Here is a 10,217-nt window from a genome sequence, read left to right as displayed (position 1 = left end):
CACCTCCCCCTGCTGCGCCGCCACACCCATCTCAGCGCACCTCGGTCTGCCAAACTACCAAACTGAGCGCGCCTCGGGTTGCGCTGCTCGAAACTAGCTCTGCGCAGGGTTCACCACCCTGCGCCACGCCGGGAAACTAGAGCCCCAGGGTGGCGAACCCCGCGCAGAGCTAGTTTCTACTATCTCTGCTGCCAGCTCAGAGGCGAGACAACTCTGTCACCCCATTCCACAATTGTACCTTTTATAAAGAACTGCTGGGTGGAATAACAGCGCGACTTTCCCGCACTGGACAGGTAGTGCAAACAGGCTTTTCTTTCCCACTAAAAACCCACTAGTTGTGTAACTCCTTTGATTGGCTGTGATGGCAGCTGACCTGAGAACAACCCTTTCTGGTTGGCTGGCGTAAACATTTAAAAGAATGTTAAGAGGTAGAAGAGGACTGGTAACTCTCTCTCTGTAACACACACATCTGGCACATTTGCACACACACACACACACACACACACACACACGCACACACACACATTTGGGAATGTTTATAGACCGCAGGATGGATAACTGCACTGCTTAAGTGCTGAAGTAGTAAACACACACACACACACACCCACACACACACACACACTGTGTGCACTGTGTGCTGTTAAGCTTTATAAATAGCTGTTTTGATGACCCTATGGCCTGCATGCATTCCAGCTTTTTTCTAGACAGACTCCCAGTCTCAGTCTCAGTTCCAGCTGGTCAACTTATCAAGGATCTCCCCCTCTATGCTGGGAATGCAGTATATCATTCAATGTCTCATCCTCTCATGCACTCATTTATACTTACTTAGTAGTGTCAACTCAATCCAGCTGGAGCTGCAGCGGGACTTCCCTCACACATACAGAAAGCCCCGTCTCCAAGAAATGAACCTCAGTCAGTGAACAGGATGCTGAAGCTCCCAAGTGCTTTGTGTACTTCTGTGAACCCGATCCCCTAACACTGCTGGGCTTCTTCATGGATTCCATAAGTTACATGAAAATTCAGGGTCAATGGTTTACAGTCCTGGTAAAGTTATAATCCTGAAGACTTTAATGCCATCACACTGATTTATAGTCTGCAGCGATTCAACAATAGCCTCTTAGTGTGAAATACATATGGCTTACTCTAAAGGCTAAATTAAAGACAGTCCTCTGTATTCATGCAAGATATCATTTGAAATAATACACCACATTTTTTTTGTGAAAGACTTGTATATACTTTTTTTTTTGTCTTACGAATGATAAAAATTAATGGGGATCCTTAAAAGTTTTTGTCGTGGCAGAACCTGCCATATCCATGCTGGCAGAGCCTGCCATTTCCATGCTGGATTCAAATTGCCTTACTCAGTGTGGGATTGGCAGAAAACGATACAGCATGTAATCTGGTGTTACTGTCATTTAATTTTATTAGCCTTATCAGAGCTGGATTAAATTACTGCTAATGCTAACCCAACATTTCCTACTGCTGCTGACTAACCTCGAGATACTGAACATCTACAAATACACCTTACATAACGTGAAACTCTGGAAGTAAAATCTTTTAAATTTACAAGTCGTATGACTTTGAACAAATCATTGACTCTGAAAATAACTTTTTCACCAACATAATGGGCAAATGGGCACTTTAACTTAAAAGTAAAAACAAATAATGGATTATCAAATATCCACTTGAATAGCAGGAATTTATATGCAAACTATCTAAACATAAAAGAATATTTGTATCAATTCAAGAAACCATTCAATGTTATTCCTATTTCTGAAACATGGTTCAACTCTGAAAAAGGGGCGGATTTTGAGTCGGATGGATATGAAATGAATTACATAAACAGGGAGAACAAAAAAGGAGGAGGTGTGGCACTTTATGTTGATTAAAAACCTCAATTACAAAAGGCATATCAGTTACTGTTGGCGATGTTATGGAATGTGTAATTAAATGAAAAAAAGAAAAATGTAATTGTTAGTTATGTGAACATAACCCCTGAATCAAACATTTCAACATTTATAGGTAAGACGGAGGAAATGTTTTCTAAATTAAGTCAGAAAGTAATGTTAATTTGCAGGGATTTCAATATTAATCTCTTAAACCCAAACAAACACAAAACAACTGATGATTTTACTGACACAACAGTATGAGTCTATATTCAACATCACGCCAGTGTTTGCAATTTATGACTGTGATACTGTGAGGGATATGGATGTTAATAAAATTAAATATAGGAGAGTGAGGACAGAAGAATCTATGGAGGCACTAAGACATGTACTATTAACACACAGCTGGAAAGAAGTGGATGAAGAGGATAATGGAGCTTATGACACATTTTCTAAATACATTGATACCACAATATAACAAAAACTGTCCAATAAAAGAAGTAACCAAGAATCATAAATATACAGATAAGCCATGGATCAATAAGGGTTTACAAAATGCCTGCAAAAAAAAAACACTGTATAAAAAATTAATAACTATAGAACTAGAAAGGCAGAAAATAAATATAAAAGATATAAAAATAAATTAACTAATATAATAAGGATATGCAAGATAGAATATTGTAACAAATCATTAATATCAATCAAAATAACAAAAACAATATCAAGGGAATATGAAATATATTAAATAGTATTTTTAGAAAAGAATCAAAAAACATAAGTTATCCTTACTTTTTTATTGATAATGATAAGATCATTAATAACATGAATGATGTGATTAGTGGGTTTAAAAAGTCCTTTGTCAGTGTGGGATCTAAACTGCCAATGGAAGTCAATGATCCATTGCTAGAAGAGAGATGGGCTATTAATGGTCAAGGAGATAAAAATACTAACTCTATTTTTCCAAGAGCAATAGAAAAAAAAGAAATCCTGAATGTTGTAAGTGTAAAAATAAAATGCCTACTGATTGCAATGAAATTGGTATTACTCTAGTCAAGAAAATCATCAATGGAATTGTAAAACCACTGACCTACATCTGCAATGTATCCTTCCTACATTTGCATGCCAAATGAAACCAGCAGAAGTTCTTCCATTATTTAAAGCTGGGGATTAACATCACTTCACCAATTACAGGCCTATGTCCTTACTCCCCCAGTTCTCTAAAATTTTGGAGATTTTTTTTGTTGCAAGGTTGGATGATTTTATTTAGAAGCACAAACTGTTGGCGGACTGTCAATTTGAGAAAACAAAAAACTTCAGAGAAAAGAGATCAACATCTATTGCACTGATGGAGCTAATAAAAGAAATAACAATATGTATAGATGACAAAAAATATGCTACAGGCTTATTTATTGATTAATTTGTTTATTGACTTATTAGTCAATAAACTGGAAAGGTACTGCATCAGAGGGGTTGTGTTGAACCTGCTAAATAGCCAAATATGGAACCCTCAACAGTTGCAAGTTCAGATTGGAAAACATAAATCTTCATGTTTGGCTATTACTTGTGTCCCACAGGGGTTGGTTTTAGGGCCAAAGTTGTTTATTTTGTATATATATAAAGTATCAGAAATATTAAAATCTGTGTTATTTGCCGATGATACAAATATTTTCTGCTCTAGGGACAATTTACAGCAGCTTCTAGAGGTGGTCACATCAGAACTGAATAGATTGAAGATGTGGTTTGACTCAAACAAATTATCATTAAATCTGGGCAAAACTACACAAAAATATGTGTATATCAATTTGTGGGGTGATTTTGTGGAATACACTGGGTGAAGAATGCAAACAAAGTAAAAATATCAGACAGTTTAAAAAGAGGTATGAAGACTATGGCCTCTAGTTTCGCAGACCGGGCGAGGCAGAGGCGCAGCGCACCTGTGCTTCGCCAACTGGGTGTGGCCAGGCGGATTTTGCAAGTTTGGCACACCGTGCGCCCTGGCGCAGCTACTCCTCTTTCCCACCTCCGTCCCTCCTACCTGCGCAAGTCAGAAAGAGGGAGGAGAGAAGGCGTGGAGTGGGTTTTACACACATCACACCAATCAAATGAGCCCCTCTCCTCGCCCTTAAATGCTCTGCACGAAGGCGTAATGAGAGTTTACTAAATTCGCCATGGAATAAGAGAGCAGCAGCGTCAGACGGTCAAACTTCTCCCAGGAGGAAACTGATGTTTTGGTCCGGGAGGTCCAAGCTCGCAGTGTCCGAATATACAGAACTGCGAGCAGACCTCCACGGGCTGATGATGCAAAGGTAGCCTGGGAGGAGGTCACCACAATTGTAAATCAATGTTGCATTTCTCTCGTGCGCGCGCTCTCTCTTTCTCTCTCGCAGTCTCACTCTGTTTCTTTTCTTTTGGCTTTTCTAAGATGACAGATGCTGAATATATACTCCCTATCTGATGCTGTGGCTGTTTGTGGTTGGCTGAGAGGGATGTGAAACCAATAGTTTGCAGCTGTGTTAATCAAATCAGGTTGGGTTTCCATTGCGCATGCCAAATGTGCCAAACGGTGCCAATCCCCTTTGATCTGACAAAAGATGTGACGGGACAGTCGATATAGAGATACATTTATGTGCTGATTGCAGATAGTTGCATTGAATAGTGTTTTTTGTGGCTATTTATTGCATCGTTAATGTGCCTGACATTCTGGAGACCTGTCTGTGAGGTTTTGGTGACGTGTGCGCACTGTCCGCCAGTCAGCCAAACTTTGACTTACAGAAATGATTAGAGGGAATGTAAAGCACACTGAGGACCCTATTTAGATGGTCTAAAGCGGACGGCGGAGGGCACATAATCCATGTCGCAAGTGTCATTGCTATTTAGATGCAGGCGCAGTTGTCATTTTCACGCCCTGCGCCCTCGTCATCTAACTAGCAAATGAACTTGCGCTTCTCTGGGTGTGTTGGTCTAAAAATGAGGAGGCGCAGTCATGGCGCGTTGCTAGTTAGATGACGTAAAAAGCAAATGCGCCAGTGACCAACAAAAACCTGGTCTAAAGTCAACGGCACAGTATTTTGCTGTTAAACAAGTTAGTAATATGCGTCTCTAGGTGGGTGCACAGCGTGCGTGCACTCTGCTCAGACACACACGGAGCAGCCACACATATGCAAAAGATAACAAATAAAAATATGATTACAATGTGAAAGGTTATTATTGTGCACATTAAAATATTTATCAGAAACACGTCTTAATGGTCAGTCATTAATCAGAATGATCTAATCGCAGTAATAATGATCATCATAATTTGTAATAATGACAAATGAAATTGTGAAATTATCTGACCAATCAATCATTTTTTTGATTGAAAACCAAAGCCCACACATTGCATTTATTTTAACATGTTATACTAGGCTACATTATATTATATTATTATATTGTTATCTGAGTGTAGAGAGGACACACATGCAAATAAGAGGCAGAACACAGCTCTAGGAAACGTGAAAACAATTAACAAACGTGGGTGGGGGAGAAAACGCTGAACAGGTCCTAGCTGCAGGATCAGCACCTTGGGGAGCTCCGCAGCAGTCCTGACAGCTGTGCTCTGTTATATGATGAAAACAGGTTTGAATAATATTCCACAGATATTTAGTAAGATCTTTTTTGTATTAGTGATCCCACGCCTGCTTTACCTCGGGGAGCTTGGTTGCCTGTCTGCTGTCCCCGTAGATCTGGTTCTGACGGGCCTTCACCTCCCGCACGAGGAGATCCGTCTCCTAAGCTGTAAAACGCTCACTCTTTCCAGTTGGTAGGTCCGCCATCTAACTAGCGCTCCGCCAAGCGCTCCAATCGTGCCTCTTTTGAAGGTAATGAGAGGTAACACTCTGATTGGCTTATTGAATGATACACCCACTAATTCAGAGAGTAGCCTAAGTCCAACCCTTTTAGACTCTCTAGTCTAAAAACGCGCTGTCTAACTAGCAAGTGACTGGGACACGCCCATGCGCTGCACGCCTGGTGCTTTGCGTTTTAGACCATCTAAATAGGGCCCTGAGAGGGATACTGTTGTCGGGATGATATTGGTTATCAGGTGTTATACCATAGTCTGGGTGAATACTCAATTCTGATTGGCTGCAGGGTGTCCGTTAAAAGGTGTTATAGGACAGCTAAAAAGACGTTTCAGTCAAATTGCCTGATGAAAAGGTTCTAAATTATTGCACTGGCTCAACTGCTAGTTTGTAACCATAGCAACGGAGACTCAGAGCAGAGGCAACAGGCATCATGAGTGATTTTATTGTTTCATTTAATTTATTTGGTGAATTTGATCATTTTGATGACTGGGATGCAGAAGAAGAGAGGTTAGAGAATGAAAAGAAAAGGGAGAAACGGCACAAGGAGTCGCGGGTCTACACCAATCACAGCCTCCGGAGCACAGCTGTAGCTGCCTGTAGCAGGCTTATTGGGCTCCATCAGCGCAGGAGAGACGAGACTGGAGCAACATCTTGTCGTCTCCAACTGTCCCAACAAGCAGTGCTCAATCTGTCAGTCGCTATCCTTCAAATGCAACTATGATGGACATACCCATATCACTTTCAAATTTCACTATTAATGGTATGTAGCATTTAATTTTAAATAGGAAACAACCGTTAATTTGTTAATGTGTTTATATAATTTAATCTTGACTACTATATGCTTATGAATTATTTGTTGCAATTAAAAACAATTTTGACTAGCCTACTATTTGGATGTTGATTATTTGAAACAAATTTTCTTGGGCCTAGCCTACAGGCTAAATGAACGCCAATGAATCATGAAAGTAGTATCTCAAGGTTTTTTTTGCACATCATCATGGCTTTCTGAAATAATCGTCTTCTGAATAATATCACGTATAACGTTTAGCCATCATCTCACTTCCCTTCACTGATCAGAGTCGCTATGCTCTCTACGCTGCGGCCACAGCGGGTTTCCATGGCAACGCCTGTGAACTACATGCAGAGATTAAATAGTCTGCTCAGCTGTGGCTTGTGAAAAACTCATGATTTTAACTGTAAAACACATTAAAGCATAAAAAATTAATTTAATATTCATTTCTTTGGTAAGTGACCATGGTATAAGTGGGTTAATGCCCTGTGTCCATTATAAGGAATTAATGGACTTCGCGTCGGACGGTTCACGCCTCTGCATCGTCCATTAATTCTTGATAATGGTCACCTCCTTGTAAGTCTGTCCATGATTTATTTATTTTTTCTCTGTTTTGTAGGGTTTTTCGACAATATATTATGTTTTATTTTACTATTAGGCCTTTTTTTTCAATGTTCAAAGTAAATAGATCAAATCAAATCAAAATGAAACATTAAAAGCATCCATTTGGTAAAATATACTATATATTATTGTGAAGCAGTCACAGGAAACACAATACCACAGTGGTTAATGTTGCAAGTTCAAGCAGCAACCTCCAGGGCATAGAGTGCCAAAGTCACACCCCTTCCGGTAGAGCTCATGGGACCTTAGATCGGAAAAAATATGAATGGCAGTGAATGGGGAGAGCAATATTATCTTTTGTTTCCGTTTGAGTTGCGACATGAAATCTAAGTATGACTTTCTTGACCTTAAAATTTATGTTTTAAATTCATTAACGACATATTTGGATTTCATGTCACAACTCAAACAGGACCAAAAGATAATATTTCTCTCCTCATTCACTGCATTCATATTTTTTCCAATCTAAGGTCCCATGAGCTTCACCGGAAGGGGCATGACTTCGGCACTCTATAAACATGAAGCCAATGCAAAGTGCCAAAAACTGCAGTTCCTCGAATGGCCACTTGTGGCTGGCTCTAAAATTGAGTTAATCCCCATAAACTCCTATGTTAAAATCCCCAACTTTACAGCAGAAATAAACATGTTTACAGCCTGATACAAAAAATGGCTTTGGTCTCTTTTGCTAATTTCCCCATTCATGATAACTGAACAGGTGGTGAATTTTTATATACCTTACCCGTTTAAATGTTATGAAGGCTTAAGTTAAGCATTATTAAGAGCATGGTCACTTTGAGTGACAGGTGGGTACCGCCCGTTGACAAGTCACTAACAAAGTGACAACCTTGGTTAGGTATCATAGCCATGGCATGACCCTAGATTCACAGAGTATAGGTCAGGGAGGCAACCTGTAGCTCCAGAGCCGTATACGGCTCTTCAGACCCTCTCCATTGGCTTCCTGTGGCTTTGACATAAAATTATTTGGAAATGAATAACAGTTATTTTTTAACATTTGGATTTTCATTTGTCATTGTTGTAGGCCTAAAGTGATAATTGCATTCTACAACTGTAAAAATGTGTAGCTGATAGATCAAATCAAAAAAAGATTTAAAGTTTCATCAACTAAAATGTGCATTATATGTTTATGACCTGGTGCATTTTCCTGGAGTCTATCTAGGAAAATAAAAGATTTAATACTGTGTGTACAGATGAATTTCCTTTCATCACCAACACTGCAAAGTTTGAGTACTAAATAATTATGAATAGCCCACTGCAGCGAAGCCACGTAGTAGTAAATCATATTAATAAATGCTCATTAGGACCTATTCAAAATGTAGATGGGATTTGTTCTGTACGACATCTATTGCATGTCTGTCCGTCCTGGAAGAGGGATCCCTCCTCAGTTGCTCTTCCTGAGGTTTCTACTATTTTTTCCCCCGTTAAAGGTTTTTTTGGGGGAGTTTTTCCTTATCCGCTGTGAGGGTCCTAAGGACAGAGCGATGTTGTATGCTGCAAAGCCCTCTGAGGCAAACTGTGATTTGTGATATTGGGCTTTATAAATAAAATTGATTGATTGATAATTTAGACTTAATAGGCTGTTACCTTTATTCCAATATGTTTTGTGGCTCCAGACAAATTTTTTTGGCCAATAATGGATGTATTAATAGTAAAGGTTGCTGACCCCTGGTATAGGCATAGCTGTAGCTGTGAGAGATCTAGGTCAGAACTTAGCAACAAGTCTTATACTTGTCCACAGGTATTAGAGGGTACTAGACAACCACAGGTATAGTCAAAATTCAGTCAAAATGTATCTGTATGGTACTTTAAAATCCAAATCCTTTAATGTGTGGGCTAAAATTTGGAAATGCGTATCTGTGCCCAGGGGCCCATCCTCTCATCATAGGCCCATGATCTGCCATGATTTTGAGTCAGGATTCAGTTGATGCAACTTTTAGTGTTTTTTTCCTTGTCTTAGGTATAATTTTGTGCATAACACCTTGTTTGCTGTTAAAGGCTTGATATATTTTGTCCTTCTGCGTGTCCATGTTTTATGTTGGAGTGTTTTTGGTAGATATTAGGGAAAGTGTGTTATGTGTAGGATGTTTTATGACAGACTAAAACCAAACAGACCAAACCATGATTTTGTACTGTGTGTGGTCTCTTAATGTACTGTACACTCATGAAAAACTTTTATTCTAATGCTGCTTTTCCCGAGTGAAACCAATAATCAACAGCATGTTTATGTTCTCAGATGTACTAAATATGACTTTAAATAGTAATATTTTTCTCTATTCATTCTTTTGTAGTTCACCCAATGTACCCAATGTAAAGAAAACAGCACCAGTGACTGCTGACTGAACTCTGGCCCTCTGTCTGCTGTAATGGAAAAAAGATTTCATGATTAATGACCCAAGGTACAAAAAGAAAACATGTCTCTCTCACACACACACGCAAGCACGCACGCACGCACGCACAGTTCATTCTTAAGATTACTAACTCCCGTCCTCCCTCCAGTTTATCTTTTCCAGCTCCCTCCTCCAACAGAAATCTGTCCTTTAACATTTAATTTATTGGGTACATTAGGTATAACCTTTCAGTCATATACATTCACACCTAAAAAGGAAACACTGATATACCAAGATGGAAAATTAGGGCCACTGTTAGAAAAACAGTGAGATATCAGTAACGCTGCCACTGAGGAGGAGGAGGAGGAGGGGGTAGTAAGAGAGGATGCAGGTGACAATGAGGCCAGTGTGCCAGTCAGAGAGAGAACCATGGAGCAAAAGGTTGGAGTTAGATGGCCTAGGGCAAATGACAGTAAAGAATGGGAGATAGTTAATAGAGATTTGTCNAGAGGATGCAGGTGACAATGAGGCCAGTGTGCCAGTCAGAGAGAGAACCATGGAGCAAAAGGTTGGAGTTAGATGGCCTAGGGCAAATGACAGTAAAGAATGGGAGATAGTTAATAGAGATTTGTCAGTAATCTTAAGTAGGCTTAGAGGAAATGCAATAGAAAGGTTAGAAAAGATGGGAGATATAATTTACTCATATGGTGTAGAGAGGTTTGGGTTGCATGAGAGA

The 10,217-nt window shown here is 39.6% G+C and overlaps 1 protein-coding gene across 2 annotated transcripts in view; it reads left to right on the top strand.

Annotated features, from left to right (window-relative positions):
- Window positions 1–10,217, top strand: part of jupb (junction plakoglobin b) — a 313,084-nt gene that overhangs the window by 185,108 nt on the left and 117,759 nt on the right. The gene's annotated exons all lie outside the window — the stretch shown is intronic.

The sequence above is a fragment of the Epinephelus moara genome, chromosome 18, assembly GCF_006386435.1.
Source record: "Epinephelus moara isolate mb chromosome 18, YSFRI_EMoa_1.0, whole genome shotgun sequence".
Lineage (NCBI taxonomy): Eukaryota > Metazoa > Chordata > Actinopteri > Perciformes > Serranidae > Epinephelus > Epinephelus moara.
The sequence above is the reverse complement of the archived record's forward strand: the minus strand, read 5'-3'. Positions and strand labels throughout refer to the sequence as shown.